This window comes from Glycine max, chromosome 1 (genome assembly GCF_000004515.6).
Source record: "Glycine max cultivar Williams 82 chromosome 1, Glycine_max_v4.0, whole genome shotgun sequence".
Taxonomy (NCBI): Eukaryota; Viridiplantae; Streptophyta; class Magnoliopsida; order Fabales; family Fabaceae; genus Glycine; species Glycine max.
Genome location: NC_016088.4, coordinates 31,638,422 through 31,665,414, shown reverse-complemented (window position 1 = coordinate 31,665,414; position 26,993 = coordinate 31,638,422). Strand labels below are relative to the sequence as shown.

Genomic DNA, 26,993 nt, shown 5'->3' with positions numbered 1-26,993 from the left:
GGTTAGGGCGTGTTGCCCTCTGTTGGCGAGGTCGTACAGCCCTCTGAATGCGAGGACGTGTAGTCCTCTGAAGGTGAGGACGTGAATTCCTCTGAAGGTGAGGACGTGTAGTCCTCTGAAGGCGAGGACGTGTAGTCCTCTGATGGCGAGGGCGTGTAGCCCTCTCAAGGTGAGGACGTGTAGTCCTCTAAAGGTGTGGATTGTAGTCCTCTGATGGCGAGGACGTGTAGTGCTCTAAAGGTGAGGGCGTTTAGCCCTCTGATGGCGAGGACGTGTAGTCCTCTGATGGCGAGGACGTGTAGTCCTCTGATGGCGAGGACATGTAGTCCTCTAAGGGTGAGGGCGTGTAGCCCTCTGATGGTGAGGACGTGTAGTCCTCTGAAGGTGAGGGCGTATAGTCCTCTGAAGGTGAGGGCGTGTAGCCCTCTGATGGCGAGGACGTGTATTCCTCTGAAGGTGAGGACGTGCAGCCCTCTGATTTCGAGGACGTGTAGTCCTTTGAAGGTGAAGGCGTGTAGCCCTCTGCAGGTGTGGACGTGTAGTCCTCTGAAGGTGAGGATGTGTAGTCCTCATGGGTCCACTCTTATGAGAAAGCAAGAGATTGACTCATCGAGAGAGCCGGTCATCCCAAATTAAAAAGGTTGGACATTAGATGTAGGAAATCTATGCATTTAATATGATTTTCAGGGATGCAGATGCATGCAACCTTTGCCATGCAATCTGGTAAATGCGAACTTCATATGAAACAATGCATTGTATTGGAAAGTTGTACAATGTTCATGACATTCTTTCCCTATTTTGTGATTTTGATTTTGATTTAATTTTTTTTTGGAAAACACAGATTGACTGTCCTTTTGAAAGAGGTGATAATTCATGCAACCTTATCCTATCTTTTGCAAATCTCTCCGGGAACTCCCTCAAAGTGTGTGTTCTGTTTGATTTAGTCACTTGACCATTTTGGAGTGACGTCAATGGAGTCGTTTGATGCTTAATCAATCCATTGAATCTCCAGGATTTGTCCCCGCCCCCTTTTTTGTTTAAAAACATCGATGGGTGAGAACTTTTGATCTGCCCCTATGTTCACTTGAGGCTCATGCACGATGCCCCTCATTGCCCCAGTGTAAGGCTTTGAGGTACCAATCGTTGTCTTTTGTCATGACCTTGTAGCAGGGAACCTATTGGATGAGAACTTTTAATCTGCCCCTAGGTTCACTTGAGGTCCATGCATGATGCCCCTCATTGCCCCAGTGTAAGGCTTTGAGGTGCCAATCATTGTCTTTCGTCATGACCTTGTAGCAAGGAACCTATTGGGTGAGAACTTCTAATCTACCCCTAGGTTCACTTGAGGTTTATGCATGGTGCCTTTCATTGCCCCAGTGTAGGGCTCTGAGGTAACCATCATTGTTTTGTTTTCACAACCTCGTAGCAAGAATGAAATAAGCAGTTGATCTTTGCAAAAAGAATTTTCCAAGGACGAGAAATAGTTGAAGGATTTTTTCAGTTGACAGGTTAAGTCAAATGACTCCTATTCTTGATAACTCACTTCTCTCTAAAAAAGACAAACTTTCCGAAATGATAAAATGAGGTCACATGAACGTCTATATTTTTACTTGAAAACAAAGTCAATCAAATGCTTTTTTTTCTTGAACTTTTTCGCTTTACTCGTCATTTACGGCATCCTCACCAAATGTGTAGCACGAGTAATTTCTGATTGTACAATTTTGGAAGTCCAAACTCAGGAGCGTATGTCGCTTGAGCAAACAAACCAATGGCTTGCACCCACATTCCAGTGGAAGTTGAATAAGCAAAGATGTAATTGTGAGTGGATGAGAAAGACAAGGATGTCAAATTTTTATTTAGCATCGTAACTGTGGTTTAGAATAATGGTATAAACTTGAAAATCCTCATGAGTCATTAGAGACATCTAACAACAGCTTTCAAATTGCTCCATGTGTGGCATCTCTTGTCAATGTCAGGACTTACATGCGATTCTCCTTAAATTTCAGCCAGCCCGCATCAATTAGACTTTGCACCTTACGCTTCGAGGTCATACAGTGCTCAATGGAACATCCCGGAACTCCTCCATGATATTCACAGGTTGCGTTCGAGTCGTATCCTCAGAAAAATGGAGGTTGAGGAAACCTAGCAGGGGTTATGGCCACCATTGCATTATCAAGTAGATAAGGGAGCAAGTTAGCATAGGACACCAGGATTGGGGTGAATTCTACAAGTTTTTCGTTGCAAAATTCCTTCCTTGGTTGGTGTTTTGGTTCGTGCTAAAGGTGGTGTTTGTGATTGGAAGTGTGGTAGACAGGCTTTGTGGTTGATTTAGGGATGGCCTTTGTGGATGACTGGGTGGTGGGTAGTGAGAAGGGATGATATTGGCTGAGTAATGATGTTTGTTGAGCTGGTGGGGGAGTTTCCATGTAGGAACGACAGTCGCAGCATGGGTTTCTCCTTCATTCTCACCCTCTTCATTTGCCCCAGTTTTCTCATTTGTCCAAGCAAGATGATTAAATTTGCCTCTTTTTAGACCCATTTCGATCATTTCATTGGCGAAAACTAAATCAAAAAAGCTTAAAGGTGTGTAGCCCACCATCTTTTCATAGTAGGATACTGATAATGTGTCTACCATCACGATCATCATCTCCCTTTCCAACATTAGCAGTGCTACTTGGGCTGCCAGATCCCTCCACCTTTGGGTGTATTCTTTGAAAGATTCGTGCCCCTTTTTGCACATGTTCTGTAGTTGCATCCTATCCGGAGCCATATCAGAATTGTACTGATATTGCCTAACAAAGGCAACCATTAGGTCTTTCCAAGAATGGACTCGGGAAGGTTCCAAGTTAGTGTACTAGGTAACAGCTACCCCCGTAAGACTTTCTTGGAAGAAATGTATTAGCAGTTTCTCATCTTTTGCGTATGCCCTCATCATCCGACAATACATCTTTAGATGGTTCTTGGGGCAAGTAGTCCCCTTGTACATGTCAAAGTCTGGCACATTGAACTTGGGAATGACCATATTTGGGTACTAGGAACAACTCTTCTATGTCAGTAAAGGCATAATCTCAGCCTCCTTTAATGGCCCTGAGCCTTTCCTCTAGATGATCCAACTTTCCCATTTCCGCCATAGCATGAGGGTTTTTACCCACTGTGGAATGCAAGAGGTGTGGTTGTGGGTGATACTAAGGGCCCTCCAATGTATTTTGTAGGGGTATATCACCAACTGCTTGCCCTTCAGTGGCATATCCGAGGCAAGGCTCGAAGTCGGCTAGATTGTGGTGGGGAATTTCATGTATCTCCCCCATGGGTTGAGAGACATGTACATGATGAGGTTGTCGGCTCTCAATGAGTATGGGAGCGGAGTTATTAACATCCTCATTGGGAGTGTATGCCACATTGGGTGGTGTATAGTTGGGAGGCAAGCCATATGGCGGGAAGGCATACTCGTTTTGAATTTGCACATCATGGGGTCGTCCGTACTTCCCAAATCTTTGCCCACCATATCTGAGGTTGGATGACTCATTTGGTTGAGATCATATGGGGGTACCGGGTTCACCTTAGCAACAGCACTGGTAGCAGCAATTGCAACCGCATTGGCTTCCATTATCTTCCTCATGCTCATCATGGCCTCCACCATTGTAGCCATTTGCTCTTTCATGACCTCCATGTCGGCCTTCATCTGCTCTTGCACCTCCTCTGCTTTACCCATTACTCTAGCTCTAGCACGGGTTCGGTAAGGGCGTCGTAAAGCGTGTTCTTTTCTTTTTTATAACAATGATTAAGTTCGTTTTTTTTCAAGGAAAGAATGCAATGAGCAATGCAACCAATGAAAAGCATGGATGTATGCGAATGATACACAGTTTGAAGTATTGCGAATTTTTATGCAGGACATAGGGTTGAATCAATTTAGATTTTCAACATGGTCCATGACATCTTTGTCAAGGTGAAACTAGAAGTATCAAGGACATCAACAGTCCTAAATGTGTTTGGCAGTAGACGAAGCAGCGATGTAACCCGATCCATCTTTTGCCCCAATTTTTGCAAGATGGTTACTTCCATACTTCAACTTGACTTGATGAACCTTTTTCGTAAAAGCCTAAGCTTGGTTCAACCCCATAACCCAAGGAATGGCAATTTTGATTGCCAATACTTCGACAACATTTCACAGAGATGAATGACTCGGGAATACGCATGCTATGCATGGAAAATGTAATTATGAGATTGAGATGCCCGAAGAAACATCTTTTCCTAGTTAACCACGCATTAGGTACCATGCTCAATCATTTTGTTTTGTGTGAAACGGGTTTATGATCCCAACATGATTGGCTCATGGTATCGAACATATGCAACTAAGAATGTAGCGTGAATTTCCATGCTGCCCTTTTTTTGGTTTTTTTTACAGAGGAAAATGCAAGGATCATGCATGAGTAAACATGAAAACAAAAAGTATGCAGTTTGTAGAACAAAAAGTATGTTGAACGCATCTGCATGATGATGCAATGACTCATGCAAAATGTGATGCTGGAATATGATAACGGAAAAATGCAGGAACGATATTATGATGCCATGAAGAGATGCTTATGTGATGCATGATATGAATTCATTTACAGACATGAGAGCCCGGAAGATCATCTCTTCTTACTTGCACATTTGGGGGTGTAGTGCCCCATGTGTGTAGTTAAGAAGGTGATATGGACCTTCCGGCTTCCCGTGACAAAAGACAAGACCAACACACAACGCATGCGTGACGACATGATGCAGATGTGCAAAAGCGCAACAGGGGGATGTACACAACATGACAATATGCTCAAATAAATCATACAGCAAAGGCGTACATGACATTTAGGTTATATGCATGGCAGTGCTTAAAAGGCGCGCGGCGTGTTTGCTTCGTACCCCTATTTTAGGGACCTAAATGGGAGGAACTAAAAGGCTTTTAGTGATAATTCCCAAGGTGGTCATATCTCTCTTAATGGTTTCTAGAGGTATCATCCCCTTCGACAAACATATTGTAGTAGTAGGGACTACCAACAACAATATGTTATCAAAGAGAAAAACTCTAGATGAGGGTTCATTGTTATCAAGCAAGTCGGAGACCCAGCATGACCACAGATTCACCTCCACTCCTTATGTTCCCATGGACCCGGGTATAGGGCCCCTTTTCAACTCACCGTGTGTACAAATAGTGTTGGTGTTTGTGTGCATCAAATGAATAAATATCTATCTCATGCATACATTTCAAAAACACACTAAAAGCATCAAAGAGTTATATACAAGAACCTAAGAGAAATAAAAGGAAACCGACAAAAAAGGAAGTCATGATATTGCACGAGATTAGAAGGCCCAACTTTCTAAAAACAGTTCCCAGTGGAGTCGCTAACTGTCGCAACCTACCCTTCGGCGGGAGGGCGACGCGGGGGCTCGTGGGTGCGTCTTCCATGGAAGGAAAATGTGCGGAGTTGCCACCAACGTTTATTCGAGGAAAACGTCGAAAAAACCGAAAAAGGTGTGGTCTACGAACTTTGAGTGTGAAAGGTTCAGGAGTTGTATTTACGCACGGGGAAGGTATTAGCACCCCACGCGTCTGTCACAAGGGATGGCAGCCTTTAATCAAGTGTGCAAATATGACTTCAATTTGTTTTATTTTCCCTCTTACGTTTTTTATGTCTTTTATGCCTTTTGTATTTTTTATCTTTTTGTGGTCGACAAGGGTGTTTCCCTTGCTCCTACGTATTCCTCAATTGTGATGAGGAAATCAGACCTACGTAGTTCTTTGAGAACTGAGCGTTGGTTAAGTTGTTTTTATCTTTTTTTGCAAGATATATTTTGACCAAACAAAAGTCGTTTAAGGCGTTGGACCATTTAAACGATCTTTTGATTTTTGGAAAGGAGAGAAACGTTAAGGCGTTGGACCATTAACGATCTCTTGGTTTTGAAAGGAGAGAAACGTTAAGGTGTTGGACCATTAACGATCTCTTGGTTTTAGAAAGGAGAGAAACGTTAAGGCGTTGGACCATTAGCGATCTCTTGGGGTGGTCGACAAAAGCGGGGTTTTTGCTCCTACGTATCCTCGATTTTTGATGAGGAAGTCAGACCTACGTAATTCTTGCAAAAGCGGTAAAGTTATGTGTTGATTTTATGCCTTTGAATGGTCCATGTTAGCCGATAAAAGCAAAGAGGACTGCTTAAGGCGTTGGACCTTAAAACGGTGTTTAGTGATTTTTGCGGACAAAGCTTGATTTGTGAGTTGATTTTAGCCTTAGTTTCACTTTGGTTATTAATCAATTCATTCAAGGAAACTTCCAAAGAAAAACGTTCGATTGATTTTTTTGATTATTTTATTCAAAGATATTTTGATTATTTTATTATTATTTTTCAAGATATTTTGATTATTTTATTATTATTTTGCCTTTTTTGGTTTAACTGAGGTTACAACGTGAACGATCGGTTAGATTTTGTTTTAACAGTGATTAAACGAGATTACAACACAAATGATCGGTTGAAATTCATTTTATCATTTATTAGGCGAGATAATGGCTTAAACGATCGGTTAAAGCTCGTTAAAAATGGAAGAAAAGAAACCGAAAGTGAACGAAATAAAGATGAAAGCCAAAAAAATCAAGAAATGAATTGAAAGTCTCGGATTCAAAAACTTACCCGTTGAAGAACGAAGAACAAATGAAGAACGGATAAAGAACGGTGAAGAACGACGGAAAACCTTCATGGATTTGCTTATGGAAACGTCTCGAAAGCGTTACGGAATCACCTTGGCTTTGATTTTCTTCACGGAAACAATTTTTTTTCACCCAAAACAGCTGAAATGCATAGCCAAGGGGGTTAGGGATCCTTACAACAGGCTCCCTTCGCCTATGTATAGGAAAAGGGGGGAGGAGGCTGTCGCCCAGCTCGCCCAGGCGAGCTGGGTTGCTTCCTCCAGAAGCAACCCTGCTTCGAAACTGTTCTGGAAGGCCCAATTTCAAAATTTTGAAAATTGCTATTTGCAAGCCCCCATTTTGATAAGTTCACCCCCTTCTTTCGTAATTTACGGAAAAAGTTACGAAAGCATATAGGACTTGACTTTCTTCTTTTTTTTTCCCCTCCTTCTCACCCATATCAAGTGAAATATGCTTATTTAGGGTTATGGGAATTTGACGGAAGCATTACAGAAGTCCTGGAAGCCCTGGAAGCCAAATTTAAACAAAATGGGGGAGGTGGTTACCGCCCAGCTCGCCCAGGCGAGCTAGGTTGCTTCCACCTTAAGCAAGGAAATGCCCAAAATCCTCTAGAAGGGCCCAGATTTGATAATTGCTATTTGCACCCCCATTTTACTAAATACACCCGCCTTTTCTTTTTTTTTTTGTTGATTCTTTTTTCGTAACAACACTTATTTTCTTTCCGTAATGTCGCGAAACCTTACGGATTGCGCAACAATCCCTTTTTTGACCTCTGCAATGTTGTGGAACTTTACGGATTGTGCGACAATGCTCCCTTTCGACTTCCGGAATGCCGCTGAACTTCACGGATTACCTAACAATGGGTGTTAAGTACCTCGAAGCAGTCAAGCAAAAGTTGCAGACTATCAGACAATGGTCCCCGGACGAAATTAGGGTATGACAGCAAACAATCACTTAAACCTTGGTATTGTTGGAAGATACCGACACAGCTTTGTTGGACGACTGTTGTTTGATGGTAGTCCCTACCACCACAATGTTATTACCAAAGGGGATGATATCTCTAGAAACCATTAAAGTTACATAACACCACCCTTAGGAGTTGTCACTGAATAGTGAACTTTTGATCCTTTCCATGGGTTATTTACAAATATGGAAAAAATAAAAGAGAAAAGAGAAAAGGGAACATAAATAAAGAAGAAGTCATGATAAAATTGCACACTGATCAAATGGCTTAACTCTCTAACAAGTCCCCAGTGGAGTCGCCATCTGTCGCAACCTACCCTACGACAGGCGTGCGGGTGAAAGCAAAGGATGCGTCTTCCAAAAAGGAAAATGTGTGGGAGTCACCACCAATGTTTATTTAAGGAAAACATTAGAAAAAACCAAAAGAAGGTCTATGAATTTTGAAAATAAGGGTTCGGGAGTTATTTACGCATAGGGAAGGTATTAGTACCCCACGCACCCGTCATAAGGGACGACAGCCTTTAATCAAATGTGTATAACATGACTTCAAAATTTATTTATTTTCCCTTTTCTTATTTTTATATTTTTTTGGGGTCGACAAGTGGACTGCCCTTTCTCCTACCTATCCTCAGGTGCGATAAAAAAATTCAGACCTATGTAATTCTTTAAAATGATAAAGTTTGTGTGTTGAACTGGTTTTATGCTTTTGAAAGATTTATTTTAATTGACAAAACAAAAGGTCGTTAATGCGTTGGACATTGAAACGATCTCAAGTGACTTTTTGATGGAGAGAAATTCAGTTATGAATTGGTTTTATCTTGGTTTGGTTTATTAACTTTCAATCTCTTTATTGAGAACTTCACGGCACTAGTGATTGGTTAAGATTAAACTTTACAAAGAAAAAGAGATTGTCGATGATAGATGGAGAAGATGAATATAACTAACCGACTAAGGGTACAACAAGGGGGACCCCTAAGGGTACATAGATCACATTCAATCCTTAAAAATAAAACTAACCGACTATCGCACGAAGAACACAGAACAAGAAACGACATAGGGAATGATCACGGTAGCGCCTCGGCTTTGTTTCCTCTTTTTTCTTCTTCTTTTCTCTCAATTCACTTCAATGCTGAACCTTATAACCCCTTAAAAACCCCCCTAGCATGCCTATTTATAGGAAAAAAGACACTTTGGGGCGGTTGAAGCTCGCCCAGGCGAGCAGAACCTTAGCCCTGAAGTAATGAGCTCACCTAGGTGAGCTGATTGCTTAGCCATGAAGCCATTTCATGGCCCAGGCAAGCCAGATACTAGCTTGGGCAAGCTAGGGTCCAAAAAAATCAAGAAAAAAACCCTTTTTCCCCCTTTCTTGGTATCTTTTTGTATTCTCGATCAAAACACTAAGTGATTCCTTACTTCGTGTGGTAACTAGTGTCGAACACCGTAATTCGACTAGTAAGAAACCAGATATCAGTGAATGATAGTCCCCGGACGAAATTAGGGTTTGATAGGGGTAGTTTTGTAATTTCACATGAATTAAGTGCACTATTTGAGGTGTGTGTGTTGGGAGAGAAATTTAATTGAATTGGGAGAAGCCCAATCCAATTAAATTTCATACCAGTCAAAGGGGGAGGTGAGCATTTGCATGCTACACCCCATTGTCACATCATATAGTCATACTTTGTGCATGTTCTTCATGCTTTACATGCCTCATGACACCTAAGCATACTTAGTGGAGAATCTTGGATTTAATCTTGGATTATTGGGCTGAACCATAGCTGAAATTCACTAATCATAATTAGTAAAATTTTGGCTCCATAAATTCAAATTCAAATTCAAGTGAAATTTGAATAGAAATTCAATTTTCCCTCCAATTTTGTGTGACACTTAGGCTATAAATAGAGGTCTTGTGTGTGCATTCGACAAATTTGATCATTTAAGAAATTAGACTTTAAAGTTCAGACCCCATTCTCCCTTTTCTTTCTCTCAAAATTTCGTTCCCCTGTCTCTCTCTCCATCCAATAATCTTCTCCTACCTTCAAGCTCTTATACATGGCTTCCTATGGTGGTGAGCTTGCTCTTGACTCATCTTCTCCTTGAAGTGGCGTTTCCAATCACCTTTCCTCCTTCTCTATTCTGCTACCATTGATCTTCAAGAAACAAAGGACTCCATTGATAATGAAGATCCAAGGCCTACAAGCTCTACATGGAGCTACATTAACTGTCACCTCACCTTCCTTAGTGACCCTCACCATAACCTTTTCCCCTAGGTAGCGATCTAGTCAATGTTGGTGGTGTAGTAGAGGATTTAAAGCATCTAGTACCAGTCGTGATGGTGTTCGTTAATTAGCCACTAGTCATACAGAAGTTTGTCAATCACCATTGGGAGGAGCTCTATGTAACACCCTAATGTCTATGACTGTAACTATGCCTTAATTATTCTATTTCTTTATTTTATAAAGTGTATGAATCAATTTAATTCACAATCATGTAAAGTTGATAAAATGTGATTTGGAATTTTAGTGATTTTTGTAAAACTTTTCATTAATTTCTTTCCAAAGTCGATACCACTTAGAAAATAAAACATTTCATTCATATTTTCAAAAAGAAAGCGTAATGAAATTTCACTTATAAGCATACTTCTTTAAAAAAACTAAAGTGGAATAAATGAAACTAAACATATAAAATTACAGAATATATAAATATGCATAAGTGTTTCCCCAAGTAAAGTAGCGTATAAAGCCTCAAGGTACAACTGTATATGAGGACAAAGTAGATGACTGAATATACACATAAACAAAAATACTAAAGCCTAGGCCTACCCAGATCGAATACATACAAAAGAAAAAGGTTCTAGACTCATAGAAGTTATCTCTAACACCTAACTCGATGTGAAAACTACACAAAAGGCCTAAGTCAACAAACGTCAACATATAACAAAGGTACCCAGGAAGTTATTAACATTTTTTATCACATTGGGTATCCACCACTCCCAAGTAAACTCAACCTTGAGATGGAGCATCGACTCCTCGCCCACCATTTGATCCTGAACAAAATGTAAGGAAGAGTCTTTCATGGTAGTTGTGTTAGAGATAGGGGGAGCAAAATGAACAACATGAAGACTAAAGCTTGAAGCTTGGAGAAAAGCTTGAAGATTTTTTGTCTTTTACATGCCCAACTCCCTTAAGTAGTATTTGTATTGGTTATTATATTGAATGTTGCATCTTAGTCCATATCATATCTTTTGTTCATCATGCATCATCATGAGTGATGCAATCCTACCCCCCAAGAGCATTGGATAGAAGACTCCAAGAAGATTGGGCCAAAGATGCTAGAGAAGGCACCAGGGTTCTCATGAGCCTTAGGATAGATTTTGGGCCCATGGGCTAAGTATGAGCCCACTTATCTTTGTACATATTAGATTAAGGTTTCATTATATTTGGGCCTTGTATTTAGGGCTTCATAGTGTAGGAAGGGTACCCCAGTGTCATACCCTAATTTCGTCCGGGGATTATTATTTGATGATATACAACCTTTGATTGGCAGCTTCGAGATACTTGGCACCCTTTGTTGCACAATATGTGAAGTCCCGAGACGTGCCGAAAATCAAAAGGAAGCAGGCTTACGCGATCCGTGAAAATTCCGTAATGTGACGGAAATCGAAAGGAGGTGTTTTTCGCAATCCGTGAGTATTCGCAACTTCTTCGAAAGCTAAAAAAGAGTAAACACGTAATCCGTGAAGATTCGTAACCTTGCGGAAGGAAAATAAGTATCGTTACGAAATTCGTAAAGTTTCGTAACGTTACGGAAAAAGAATTACCAAAAAAGGTGAAAGGGGGTGCATTTAGTAAAAAGGGGGGTACAAATAGCAATCAGGCCCACTTGGGCCTTCCAATTCTTCCTTCAGAAGGTTTTTGCTTCTGGAGGAAGCAACCTTGCTCGCCTGGGCGAGCTGGGTGGCAAGCTCCTCCCCTATTTTGCTATAAATAGGGGGAGGAGTGAAGGGAGAAGGGATTCAGCCTTCTTGGCACTTCTTATTCTCTCGAAATTGCTGAGGAAGATTATTTCCGTGAAGAAAATCCAAGCCGAGGAGCTTCCGTAACGTTTCCGTGAGGAATTACGCGAAGATTCTCGACCGTTCTTCAACATTCATCGTTCGTTCTTCGTTTCCTTCAGTCTTCAACGGGTAAGTACCTCAAAACGAGCTTTTCAATTCATTCTATGTACCCGTGGTGGTCCCCATTTGTTTTGTGTATTTTTATTCTCGTTTTCATTCGTTTTCTATACCCCCTTTCGACGTGCTTCAGTCATTTATTTAAGTCATTTCTCGCTTAATCTAAAAATAAAATAAATTTTCACCGATCGTTTGAATTGTAGTATTCGTTAATTTCTGTTAAAATAAATTCCGACCGTTCGGTCGTGCCGTAACGACGTTGGAAATCAAAAAAGAGGTAAAATAATAATATAATAATCAAAAAAATATCTTTTAGTAAAATGAAGTACAAAAATCAATCGGACGTTTTCTCTTTGGGATTTCTCATTCTTAATTGAATTGACTAATAACTAAAGCGAAACTAAGGCTAAAATCAATTCGCCAAGTCATGCTCGTCCACCAAAAAATCACTAAAAAAGGATTTTGAAAGTTTATCACTTCAGTTTCTTACCAAGTAAAAAGGATCATTTTTAAGGTCCAACGCCTTAAAATGATCACAAATTTAAGTAAAAAGAATCGCTTGATTCACCCTTAAAAAAGAACTACGTAGGTCTGATATCCTCTTCGATGGAGGGTACGTAGGAGCAAAAGCCCCGCTTTTGTCGACCTCAAAAAATTAAAAAAGAAATAAAAGTTAAGGTAACACAATTCCACAATTCTTAAAAATAGGTTGTTGTCCTTTGAGACAAACGTGAGAGGTGCTAATGCCTTCCTCAAACGTAAATACAACTCCCGAACTTAGAATTTTCATTTTGACCGGTTTCCTTCGGTTTTCCTGACGTTTTCCACAAATAAACGTTGGTGGCGACTCCGCGCATCTTTCCTCCTTTGGGAAGCGCACCCGTGAGCCTCGCCTTTGCTCGCCCGCAAAAGGGCACGCTGCGACACCTAGTAATGTAGGATTTTTAAGCCCTTGTATTTTAGGGCTTCATAGTGTAGGGAGGGTAACCTAGTAATGTAAGATTTTTCAGCCCTTGTATTTTAGGGCACCTAGACTAGTTTTTGTATTAGGTGTAGTTTTGTAATTTCACATGCATTAAGTGCACTATTTGATGTGTGTGTGTTGGGAGATAAATATAATTGAATTGGGAGAAGCCCAATCCAATTAAATTTTGGACCATCTTAAGGGGGAGGTTAGCATTTGCTTGCTACACCCCATTGCCACATCATATAGTTACACTTTGTGCATGTCCTTCATGCTTTACATGCCTCATGACACCTAAGCACACTTAGTGGAGAATCTTGGACATGATCATGGATTAGTGGGCTGAACCAGAGCTAAAATTCACTAATCATAATTAGTAAAATTTTGGCTCCACAAATTCAAATTCAAATTCAAGTGAAATTTGAATAGAAATTCAAATTTTCCTCCAATTTTCTGTGACACTTAGGCTATAAATAGAGGCCTTGTGTGTGTATTTTTTCAACTTTGATCAATTGAGAATTACACTTCAAAGTTCATCCCTAAATACAAGGCCCAAAAATAATGAAACCTTAATCTAATATGTACAAAGATAATTGGGCTCACACTTAGCCCATAGGCCTAAAATCTACCCTAAGGCTCATGAGAACCCTAGGGCCTTCTCTTGCATCTCTGGCCTAATCTTCTTGGAGTCTTTTATCCAATGCCCTTGGGGGGTAGGATTGCATCAATGAGTGATTGAGAAGAAAAATTTCTAAGTTAGAAAAGTTTCTTTTGAAGGCAAAACTCTCTGTTTTAATCGATTAAAGCCTTATCGTAATCGATTACACAAGTTGTTTGAAGCATGCAAAGTTATGTCTTGTATTGGTTTAATCGATTACCGCCTTATCATAATCGATTACACAACTATTTTTGAGACAATGACTGAATTTTTCAGGAGTCTCTTTCAATCGATTATCATGTTATATAATCGATTACTTCTCTTTCTATAAGTGTTTTAGAAGTGAACAAGAAAACTTTAATTTATTACGTTGAGTATCTAATCAATTACAATATTTTTTATCTTCTAAATGAGCTAAGATGGCGTCTGTTATTAGTTAAAGAAAGAAGAGAAGAAAAGTGCTTAGTAAAGTAACTCACACCTTCAAATCTTTTTATTGTGAAGATCTTTTTGCGATAAGTGAGTGTCGCAACCTACCCTTCGGCGGGAGGGCGACGCGAGACTCACGGGTGCGTGTTCCATGAAAGGAAAACGCGTGGAGTCGCCACCAATGTTTATTTGAGGAAAACGTCGGAAAAAGTGGAAAAGACGTAGTCTAGGAACTTTAAGTGAAAGGTTCGGGAGTTGTATTTACGCACGGGGAAGGTATTAGCACCCCACACGTCCGTCACAAGAGACGACAGCCTTTAATCAAATGTGCAAATATGACTTCAATTTATGTTATCTTCCCCTTTTTCACGTTCTTATGCCTTTTATATTTTTTTATCTTTTTGTGGTTGACGAGGGTGTTTCCCTTGCTCCTATGTATTCCTCAATTGTGATAAGGAAATCAGACCTACGTAGTTCTTTGAGAACAAAGCGTTTGGTTAAGTTATTTTTTATCCCTTTTTTTTGCAAGATATGTTTTTATTGAATGAAAGGTCATTTTAAGGCGTTGGACCATTAAACAATCTTTCGATTCTTTTGAAAAGAGAGAAAACATTAAGACATTGGACTATTAATGATCTCTTTATTTTTTGAAAGAGGTAATAAAGTTACGTGTTGATTTTAGGCCTTTTTTAGAAATCTATGTTTAAACAATAAAGGTGGAAAAGACCATTTCAAGGCGTTGGACCTTAAAAATGGCTTTTTAGGTGATAACAAAAGTTTGATTTATGAATTGATTTTAGCCTTAGTTTCACTTTGGTTATTAGTCGATTCGATTAAGAAAGGGAAATCCCAAAGAAAAAACGTCTGATTGGTTGTTTTGATTTATTTTACTAGAAGATATTTTTTATTATTATATTATTATTTTGCCTCTTTTTTGGTTTTAAACGTGGTTACGGCATGACGGAACGGTCGGAATTCATTTTAACAGAAATTAAAGGATGTTACAATACGGATGATCAGTGGAAATTTATTTTATTTTTGATTAGGCGAGAAAGTGACTTAAATAAATGACTAAAGCACGTCAAAAGGGGGTACGGAAAGTAAATGAAATAAAAATAAAAGCACGCGAAACAAATGAGGACCACTAAGGGTACATAGAATGAATTGATTTTGATTTCTGGAACTTACCGATTGAAGACCGAAGAACGACGAAGAACGAACGACGAACGACGAAGAACGGTTGAAAATCTTCGCGAAATCACCCACAGAAACGTCACGGAAGCGCCTCGGCTTGGATTTTCTTCATGGAAATAATTTTTCTCACTAATTTTAAGTGAATCTCATATTCCAGGAGGGTTGAACATTTTTGTTCTTCCCTCCTTCCCCTATTTATAGGAAAAGGAAGGAGAAGCTTGCCACCCAGCTCGCCCAGGCGAGCTAGGTTGCTTCCTCCAGAAGGCACCTTCTGGAGAACTTCTTGGAAGGCCCAAATGGGCCTGGTTGCTATTTTCACCCCCCCCCCTTTTTACTAAATACACCTGTTGCCTTTTTTTGCTTATTCTTTTTCCGTAACGTTACGAAAACTTATGAATTAAGTAACGATACGTGTTTTCCTTCCGTAATGTTACAGAACTTTACGGATTGCGCACTAACACTTCCTTTTAATTTCTGGCATGTCACGGAACTTCACAGATTGTGCTACAATGCTTTCTTTTGACTTCCCGCACATCTCAGAACTTCACAAATTGCCTAACGATGGGTGCCAAGTACCTCGAAGTGGTCAAACGAGGGTCGCATCCCAACAATGGATGGTCCCCGGACGAAATTAGGGTATGAAAGTTGCCCTCTATACTTGTCTTTTATTGGAGATAAAAGGGAAGTAAAGATAAGACACTAATGTCGTTCGAGCGAAACACCATTCGGCCAGTGAATCTCCCTGCCAGTGGAACTTGCAAAAATTTGAAAATGATCAGTACCGACACATCATCCTGATACTGTCAAATTCGTTCCTCCTGGTTGACACAAGGCGCATAATGACCATAATCTGTCTCTGCGTGTCTTTGGATGCGATCGAGCCTGGGCGGCTAGGCGCAGAATGACCATAATTTGTCTCTGCGTGCCACCAGACACGACCACCTCTGGATGGCGAAAAGGTGTACGGAATGACCATAATTTGTCTCCGCCCACCTCTTGACTTGTTGTCCCCGAATGACAAAGGACGCAGAATGACCATATTTTGTCTCTGCGCGTTTATCACTCGATTTGCGAAATTTGAATGACAAAGGGCGCAAAAGACATTAGTCTCTGCGCGTTTATCACTCATCGAGCGTGTGGATGACCGTAATTGGTCTCCGCATGTCATCGGGCCCGCCGCCTCTGGATGACAAAAGGCGTAGAAGACGACATTAGTCTCTGCGTGCTATCATGCTTTGAGTCTTAGAAATAGCAAAAGAAAGTTAAAAAGTGCGGGACCAAATGGTTCCCGCGTGTCATCGGGCCCGCCGCCTCTAGATGACAAAAGGCGCAGAAGACGACGTTAGTCTCTGCGTGCTATCATGCTTTGAGTCTTAGAGATAGCAAAAGAAAGTTTAAAAGTGCGGGACCAAATGGTTCCCGCATGTCATCGGGCCCGCCGCCTCTGGATGACAAAAGGCGTAGAAGACGATGTTAGTCTCTGCGTGCTATCAAGCTTTGAGTCTTAGAGATAGCAAAAGAAAGTTTAAAAGTGCGGGACCAAATGGTTCCCGCATGTCATCGGGCCCGCCGCCTCTGGATGACAAAAGGCGCAGAAGATGACGTTAGTCTCTGCGTGCTATCATGCTTTGAGTCTTAGAGATAGCAAAAGAAAGTTTAAAAGTGCGGGACCAAATGGTTCCCGCATGTCATCGGGCCCGCCGCCTCTGGATGACAAAAGGCGCAGAAGATGACGTTATTCTCTGCATGCTATCATGCTTGTAGTCTTAGAGATAGCAAAAGAAAGCTTATACGGATAATCGCTTGGGTATTTCCGCCTGTCACATGACTCCAGGGTCAGCATGACAGAGATTGTGGGTCGGCCGACAAAAGCGAGGCTCTTGCTCCTACGTACCCTCAATGAGGAACTCAGACCTACGTAGTTCTGGATAACTTGTGAGACTAAAAATAGTCTCGGTGTTTTCTTCACCAAAATGCGAACATGCTTTAGTAAAGAGACAAAACTTCCAACTAATCAGAGCAACATATGCTTTTCGGATGAAAAACAATGTGTCCACTAGGGAAGGGGAGTATGCTGACGAAATCTTCTCATAACCATAAATGAGATTTTGGATGTTAGCATTTCATTTCTAAATGACCATTTAGAGGAAACACTGGGTTCAACAAAAATAGAAGAAAATCACTCAAAGTGTATCAATCTCACACAGGTAAGTGTTTCATCCTAGTTCCGAACCATAGATATGCCATGACTTGATTTTGCAAATTATTTCCTATCAAATCAAAGATTACATGCGTGATCATGGATCAATAGGACTTTTTCTTGGGAATGGTGTTTTTTTGGTGGGAACTTTGGCTTTGAGTGTTCTTGGCCTTTTCCTTTTCTGTTTTGGTTTAGTGTGAGGCAAACAAGTCACCGACGCACAGGATTTTGGTTGGCAATCAAAGGGAGAGGACCACTTCAGGTCGTGGTTTCCTTTCTTTTTGTGCTTACTTGGTGATAATTTTGTATTTGTTCAAATGTCGTCTGGTCCAAAGACCTTTCTATATATTTCTTTTTTTTCTTCCGATCTTTGATCGGGAATTTTCTTTCCTTTTTTCGCTTTCTCCCACTCTTCGATTGGCAATTTTCTCTTTTTGTTTTCTTCTGAGGGCAATGATTGACATTTTCACCCTGGGTCAAGGTTTATGGTAAATTGGGATTTTGGCTCAAGGTTTGTAGCACGGCTGGACATGATATATGTCAGGGTTTGGTTCGGTTCAAGGATAAAAGGGGATGTCCCACATTATTTCCATGACACAAATGCAACAATGATGATTTGGAAATTTTATGCAAAACTAGTCGTGCATGCACCTATGTGGACACTCAAGTGTCGAAATTTTTTTGGTCATGTGATGCTAGGGCTCATAATTAATTCTCTCTACTTTAGTCAACCCAGTGTTTCCAAAATATGTTCTTTCATCAATTTGTGCATTCATCCGAGTCTATTTTGGGTGTTTGAAAAAACTTTAACACCATTTACCCTTCAGGAGTATACACATTTTTTTCAAAAACTGGTTATGATCAGTGAATTCTTTCAAAGAAAAGTTGGAAGTTATCTCTTTTCACAAGAATTTTGTTTTTAGCCAGACAACTTTTCATTTTTATTATTTTCTTTTTTTCTTCCTTCTTTTTCTTTTCTTACTTGCTCTATTTCCTTTTTCCTCTTTTTATTTTTTAAGTTATTTATCATTTGTTCATTTCCTCTCTCTTCTTTCTTTTTTCTCTTTTTCTCTCTGAAAATGTCATGTGGACGAGGGTGCACACTACCTACTTACGTCTAACCACAAGGTGAACGAAAAACGCAAGAAAATGGTAAGTCGCAAAAACGGTGACAAAATAACTGAGAGCCATAACGCCAAAATTTTCTAACAGAAATGAACAATAATGATAGTAACGTTAGTAACCATATGAACAAAAACAGAAAATAGTAATGTCAACAGCAATATAGACAATAACAGATAACGTCAATAGCAAACTAATCAAAAAATATTAATGTAAAAAAAATGCGGTGACCTCAGTCACGCGGCTCCGCTTCTTCCCAAGAAACCGAGCAAGTCCGTCATCTCCTCATCCATGCAGACCTCCTCTGCATCGCCGAGGGCCCCTGTAGGCGCCTCCCCTGCCTAGGCCTCGGGCCAATCTCCGGGCCATACGACCTCAACCCTAAACTGATCTGGAGTAGGGCACGCAATAGGAGCGAAACCCTGGCCCTACTGACTGAGGCTGAGCTGGTAGAAACACTCATGAATCTGTACCTGCCCCCGGTGGTTGGCCGCCTGTTGGCGAACCAAGTGCTGTAGATACCGCTCCATGCCTAATGACCCAGTGGGATCAGCCTGATGAGGTGGCGGTGCGTCTGCAGCCTGCGGTGCATCACCCTGCACCTGCCTAGGCGTGCAATACTTCTCAATGAAGGCTCGGGTGATCGGCAGTCGGATCACCTTACTAGGTGTGACGGGAACCCCGAATGATTGGCAGAGGCCCGTGATCAATGCTGGAAATCCCAGGGCCCTGTTAGACTTATCCGGGTCTAGAGGGTGCCTGGTGGGTGGCATACCTGCAAATAAATAGATGGCGTCAGCAATCAACTGAGCCACATGGACGCTCATCCGTGTCGGGATGACATACACCAGCTGACACTTCGGCAGAGGAAGGTCGGAGTTATGATCACTAGGCAGGACATTGCTAAGTAGCAATGTTATCCACATCTGGGTCAAGGTGGTCATACTGGTCATGATCCTCACCCACCTCCCTGCAGCGGTCCGGGTGAAATCTTTCCCCGGTGTGCATAATAGTTGGGCAATGGCCTCCTTGTCGAACCCATCGGTCCTGTTCCTTCTCTGACTAAACTCGCACTCCTGGCCTTCCTCCAACACTAGCGGGTCACCCAGGAACTGGCTGAGGGCATTTGCATCAAAAGGAATCCACTGATGTAACGACCCGCCACATCGCTACGGTATCCACACTTTAATATTCGATAATTTCAATTTTTATAAAAAGAACTCCCTTAATTTTTTATAGAAGTGATTTTGTCACAACATAAATTCATCCAACAACACGCCATTACTTAAGTGAATATGCATAATTACATAGAAACAATAATTCGGTACATGTCATACACATAACGAAAATTAAATATGTTCATATATATATATATATATATATAATTAAAATTCCAGTTTTACATCTTTAACTCAACAAAATAAAACTTAAAAACCAACTACGGAGGAGTTGATTACAAAACACAACGCTCTCTGATGTGCCATCATTTTCTTCTATTTTCTAAACCCTTTTTGCACCATTTTAATTATTGATTGGTCTTAATTGTCAATTAATTAGGCAGTTTTATTATTTGGGCTCATTTAGCTAATTTGATGTTTTTAATCTAATTTCAGGAATTAATGACACATTGAGCTTAATCCGGATTTTGGTTGTGGACTTGAAGAGGGCAAATAAAGCAGCGCTTATCTTAGTTAATTTCTAATTAGGAAATTTCGCAATTTTATTTTATGTTGTTCAGTGTTTATTTCGTTTTGGGCCAGAGTATTGTAATAGGGCCCAGTGACTTTGAGTGACTCTTTTTAAATAGCTGCCTTGGGATTCGTGCAGGGCATTCTATTCTGTTATGCTATTCATTATTCAGAGCTTTGTTTTAGGGTTTTGGTTTTTCTGTTTTGATGCTTTTGAGTTCGTAATGCAATTTTACGTTTTCTGCTTCTAATTACAATTTCGTTCTTGCTTCTTCTTCTACTCTCATTTACGTTTCTGTTCCATTTTACATTTCTGTTCGTTTACGTTTCTGTTCATTTACGTTTCCGTTCATTTACGTTTCTGCTTCATGTTTCAATTGCGTTTTCTGTTTGAATCCATGGAAGGCTAGATTTTCTGGTGTTGTTTCCTTTTGAGGACAAAGCCCAACTCTCTTTGAGGTTTCGCTTGTAATGTGGTTTCCCGGCAGTTCTCCCTTCACCAGTATCCCAAATTCGTGAATATTAATCAGTGCACGCTTCGTGTTCGATTAATTGCCTCTGAGCCTAACTTGCGTTCATGCTTAATGGACGAAGGGCTAACTGGTGTATGTGGTGCCTAATCACGTATTGAAAACCCTAAGTTGATTTTCGCTTAGTAAATTGAAATAGGGTTGGATTAAGTGGTTGACTGTTAGGGACGAATTCTCCATAACCCAGGATAAGAGAATTCCTTCTGAATCAGAGGAAACAACCCGTTTTTAATATTAGTAGTTTCGTATTCCAGTTTACTTGTTCTGCTCTTTAATCACAAAACAAACAACCCCCCCCCCCCCATCGTTACTGTTACTGCAAGTATATTATGAACATTTGGCTTGTCACTGGTCGTTGGGAAACGACCTAGGATCACTTCCAAGTTACTGCATTTTCATGTTTATTTGATTCGGGTACGGCCTCGATCAAATTTGGCGCCGTTGCCGGGGAGCAGTGTCCAAAGGTTCATAATAGCTAGCTAGTGTTGTGTGTTTAATCCTTTCGTGTTTTAATTGTTAGTATTGTGTTAGTATGTGTGTTAGTGTTGATTAGTGTCCTGGTATTTTGTTTAATGTGTGTTCTGTTTCAGTTTTACCATTAAGCGTTTCCCCTGTTTCAGTCTTGGGTGTTTTGCTGTGAAGATTGTGCTTGAAAACAGAGTAGTAGTAGAAATCAACTTGCGGAAAAACAGAGTAGTAGTAGAAATCAGCTAGAGACGGATTTTAGCGACCACCCATGCTGAATTAATTGGGATTTTTTGTTTTAGTAGCTAGGGTTGTTATTTTTGGCTGAATTTTTTTGTGGTAACTTCTTTTAATCCATATTTTGTGGGAAAAATAGCTAGAGCCTTTAGTTTGGTCAGATTTGAAAGTTCCAGAAAACTAGCAAATTTTGTGTTTGTCAAAACTTCAAACGGCCATAACTTTTGCTCCGGTTATCAGAATCGCAATTATTATATATGCATTTGGGGTAGAAAAAAATTTCCTACGCTGTGGCAGCCACCATAGGCCGGCTGAGGTCTCTATCGTCCAAAAAAAAGCGATTCTGTCAAAAGTTTTTTATTTTTCAAGTTTTATTCACCTATTTTTCTAAACCTACCAATTTTAGCTTTCATAGTTAGACTTTGAATTTTTGTCTGAAATTTTTTGTGCTATCTTCTCATCATTTTATAAGGTTGCTCACAAAATTTCAACTCATTTGGATATCATTTGAGGGTAGCTGTAGTTCAAACCTACACCTTTATTTACATGACAAGGCAACTAGTTGTGTGCATGCTGAATGTAGTGTATGACTAGAGGCAATCCATCTGACTTACAAACCTTTGATCCTGAGATAGATAGGACATTTCATAGATTAGTTAGGCATCATTTTATACCTTTTGATCATTCTGAGCATTCCATAACTGGTGAATCTGTGCATTCTGTTATTGGTGATTTTGAACATCCTGATCTTGAGCATTATAATTTTGAGCATTCTGATTTTGCACATTCTGAGAACATGGCACAACCTCCACCTCGTGAGAGGACTCTAAGGGAAATGGCTGCACTTGATTTCACCTATGAAAGCTTGTGCATCCAATACCCTGATGAGGATGTCCCATATGTTCTTAAAACTGGACTGATTCATTTGCTTCCAAAGTTTCATGGCCTTGCAGGTGAAGACCCACACAAACATTTGAAAGAATTTCACATTGTCTGCTCCACCATGAAACCCCCAGATGTCCAAGAGGATCACATATTTCTGAAGGCTTTTCGTCACTCATTAGAGGGAGTGGCAAAGGACTGGCTGTATTACCTTGCTCCAAGGTCCATCACGAGCTGGGATGACCTTAAGAGAGTATTCTTAGAAAAAATTTTCCCTGCTTCCAGGACCACAGCCATCAGGAAGGATATCTCAGGTATTAGACAACTCAGTGGAGAGAGCCTGTATGAGTACTAGGAGAGATTTAAGAAACTATGTGCCAGTTGCCCCCACCATCAGATTTCAGAACAGCTTCTTCTCCAATACTTTTATGAAGGACTCAGTAATATGGAGAGAAGTATGATAGATGCTGCCAGTGGTGGAGCCCTTGGAGACATGACTCCTGCTGAAGCCAGAAATTTAATTGAGAAGATGGCCTCCAACTCCCAGCAGTTTAGTGCCAGAAATGATGCTGTCGCAACCTACCCTTCGGCGGGAGGGCGACGCGTGACTCGCGGGATGCGTCTTCCATGAAAGGAATACGCGCGGAGTCGCCACCAACGTTTATTTGGGGAAAACGTCGGAAAAACCGGAAAAGACGCGATCTACGAACTTTTAAGTTGAAAGGTTCGGGAGTTGTATTTACGCACGGGGAAGGTATTAGCACCCCACACGCCCGTCCCAAGGGACGACAGCCTTTAATCGAATGTGCAAACATGACTTTGATTTTTATGTTCCCTTTTATGTTCTTATGTCCTTTATACCCTTTTTATATTTTTCCTTTTTTGTGGTCGACAAGGGTGTTTCCCTTTGCTCCTACGTATTCCTCAATTTGCGATGAGGAAATCAGACCTACGTAGTTCTTTTTTATCAAGCGATTCTTTTTTACTTAAGTGGTGATCATTTTAAGGCGTTGGACCTTAAAAATGATCTATTTTACTTAGTGAGAAATTGAAATGACAAACTTCAAAAGCCTATTTTTGTGGACGAGCTTGACTAGGCGAGTTGGTTTTAGCCTTAGTTTCACCTTAGTTATTAATCAATTCGATTAAGAATGAGAAATCCCAAAGAGAAAACGTCCGATTGATTTTCCGCTTTATTTTACTAAAAAGATGTTTTTTTGATTATTATATTATTTTTTACCTCTTTTTGATTTCCAACGTGGTTACGGCACGACCGAACGGTCGGAATTGATTTTAACCGAAGTTAACGGATAATATAATTCAAACGTTCGGTGGAAATTTATTTTATTTTTAAGTTAAGCGAGAAACGACTTAAGTAAAATGGCTTAAGCACGTCAACAGGGGGTATAAAAAGTAAACAAAACGAGAATAAAAATGCACGAAACACAATGTGGACCGCTACGGGTACATAGAATGAATCGAAAAGCTTGGTTCGAGGTACTTACCCGTTGAAGATCGAAGAACGATGAAGAACGAATGAAGAACGGTTCAAACCTTTGCGAGATTCCTCACGGAAAACGTTACGGAAACGTTTCGGAAGCGCCTCGGCTTAGATTTTCTTCACGGAAACAATTTTTCCAAGCAAATTCGAAAGAGAGAGAAGTGCCTAAGGGGCTGGACCCCTTCCTTCTTCATTTCCTCCCCTATTTATAGCAAAATAGAGGAGGTGGTTGCCGCCCAGCTCGCCCAGGCGAGCTCAGCTCGCCCAGGCGAGCAGGGTTGCTTCCTCCAGAAGCAACCGCCTTCTGGAGGAATCTTCTGGAGGGCCCAGGTGGGCCTGGGTGCTATTTGCACCCCCATTTTTACTAAGTACACCCCCCTCTGCTGTTTTTTGGTAATTCTTTTTTCGTAAAGTTACGGAAACTTACGAATTTCGTAACGATACTTGTTTTCTTTCCGTAATGTTACGGAACCTTGCGGATTACATAATCATCCCCTTTTTGACTTACGGAATGTTACGGAACCTCACTTAATTATGCAACGATGCTTCCATTTGATTTCCGATGTGTCACGGAAACTTACGGATTGTGCATCAACATTTTTTTTGGTTTTTCGGCATGTCCTGGAATTTCATAAATTGCCTAATGATGGGTGCCAAGCACCTCACAAGGACCAAAGAATGGTCGCATGTCATCAAGCAAAGGTCCCCGGACGAAATTAGGGTATGACAGTTGCCCCTCTTTACTTGTCTTTTATTGGAGATAAAAGAAAAGTAAAGATAAGACACTAATTTCGTCCCTCTCGATTTGACGAGAGTCGCGGGTGACCATAAAATATCCACATGCAAATGACTTGTTGTTCCCAGAATTTCACAAATTGCCTAATGATGGGTGCCAAGCACCTCACAAAGACCAAAGAATGGTCGCATGTCATCAAGCAAAGGTCCCCGAAAATCAGTGTATGACACTAATTTCGCTCCTCTCGGTTGACGAGAGTCGCGGGTGACCGTGACTTGTCGTTCCTAGGATTTCACAAATTGCCTAATGATGGGTGCCAAGCACCTCACAAGGACCAAAGAATGGTCGCATGTCATCAAGCAAAGGTCCCCGAAAATCAGTGTATGACACTAATTTCGCTCCTCTCGGTTGACGAGAGTCGCGGGCGACCATGAAATTTCCGCATGTAAATGACTTTGTTGTTCCCGGAGGAACAAAAGGTGCAGAAGACTGTGTCAGCCCCTGCATGCTATCAAGCGTTCTGTCTTACAGATAGCAAAAGAATGGGTGCGAATAACCATAAGGTATCTCCGCGTATCATGGGTGCAGAATGACCAAACTTGGTCTCTGCTTGTCATCGGGCCCGCCGCCTCTGGATGACAAAAGGGTGCGAATAACCATAAGGTATCTCCGCGTATCATGGTGCAGAATGACCAAACTTGGTCTCTGCTTGTCATCGGGCCCGCCGCCTCTGGATGACAAAAGGGTGCGAATAACCATAAGGTATCTCCGCGTATCATGGGTGCAGAATGACCAAACTTGGTCTCTGCTTGTCATCGGGCCCGCTGCCTCTGGATGACAAAAGGGTGCGAATAACCATAAGGTATCTCCGCGTATCATGGGTGCAGAATGACCAAACTTGGTCTCTGCTTGTCATCGGGCCCGCCGCCTCTGGATGACAAAAGGGTGCGAATAACCATAAGGTATCTCCGCGTATCATGGGTGCAGAATGACCAAACTTGGTCTCTGCTTGTCATCGGGCCCGCCGCCTCTGGATGACAAAAGGGTGCGGATAACCGTAAGGTATCTCCGCGTATCATGGGTGCAGAATGACCAAACTTGGTCTCTGCTTGTCATCGGGCCCGCCGCCTCTGGATGACGAAAGGGTGCGAATAACCATAAGGTATCTCCGCGTATCATGGGTGCAGAATGACCAAACTTGGTCTCTGCTTGTCATCGGGCCCGCCGCCTCTGGATGACAAAAGGGTGCGGATAACCGTAAGGTATCTCCGCGTATCATGGGTGCAGAATGACCAAACTTGGTCTCTGCTTGTCATCGGGCCCGCCGCCTCTGGATGACAAAAGGGTGCGAATAACCATAAGGTATCTCCGCGTATCATGGGTGCAGAATGACCAAACTTGGTCTCTGCTTGTCATCGGGCCCGCCGCCTCTGGATGACAAAAGGGTGCGCGTCACATGACCTCAGGGTCAGTATGACAAAGATTATGGGGCGGCCGACAAAAGAAAAGCTCTTGCTCCTACGTATCCTCCAATGAGGAACTCAGACCTACGTAGTTCTGGATAACTTGTGAGACTTGGAAAGTCTCCATCGGAAAATGCTGACATCTCCGAAAAGGGCGCAGATGACCATATTGGTCTCTGCTCGTGAATCACACTTGGGGTCACTGAATAAGGGTGCGAATAACCATAAGGTATCTCCGCGGGCTACCAGCTCTTGAGTCATGGCGACAAAAGGCGGTGTGGTCGACAAAAGCGAGGCTCTTGCTCCTACGTATCCTCCAATGAGGAACTCAGACCTACGTAGTTCTGGATAACTTGTGAGACTTGAAAAAGTCTCAGTGTTTTCTCCACTAAAATGCAAACATGCTTTAGCAAAGAGACAAATATTCCAACTGATTAGAGCAGCATATGCCTTTTTGAGTGAAAAACAATGCGTCTACTGGGGAAGGAGAGTCTGCTGATGAAATCTCCCATAACCACAAATGAGATTTTGGATGTTAGCATTTTGTTTCTAAATGACCATTTAGAGGAAACACTGGGTTCGACAAAAATAGAAGAAATCCACTCAAAGTGTATCAATCTCGCACATGTAAGTGTCTCATCCTAATTCCGAACCATAGATATGTCATGACTTGACTTTGCAAATTATTTCCTATCAAATCAAAAATCACATGCGTGATCATGGATCAATAGGGCTTCCCTTGGGAATGGGTTCTTTTGGTGGTTTCTTCTTTCGGCTTTTGTGTGTTTTTGGCTTTTGATTTTTCTGGCTTTTTCTTTTTCTGTTTTTTTGTTTAGTGCGGGGCAAGAAAAAAGGGTCGCTAGCGCACGGGATTTTGGTTGGTAATTAAAGGGAGAAGACCATTTTAGGTCGTGGTTTCCTTTCCTTCTTTTTTTTTGTTCATTTGGTGACAATTCTGTATTGTTCAGATATCGTCCGGTCAAAAGACCTTTCTGCACATTTCTTCTAGTTTCTTTGACCAGGAGCTTTCTTCTTTTTTACTTTTTTTTTTTTTTTCCTTCTCCCATTCTTTGATTGGGAGTTTTCTTTTTTTTCTTTTTTCTTTCTCCCACT

General features: G+C 41.2%; 1 non-coding gene across 1 annotated transcript; it reads right to left on the bottom strand.

Moving 5' to 3' along the window:
• Window positions 1-22,472: 22,472 nt before the first annotated feature.
• LOC112997871 (small nucleolar RNA R71) lies at window positions 22,473-22,579 on the bottom strand. Its single transcript, XR_003262932.1, has one exon. It is a non-coding gene; the product is annotated as a small nucleolar RNA R71 (small nucleolar RNA).
• Between the last annotated feature and the right edge of the window lie 4,414 nt (window positions 22,580-26,993).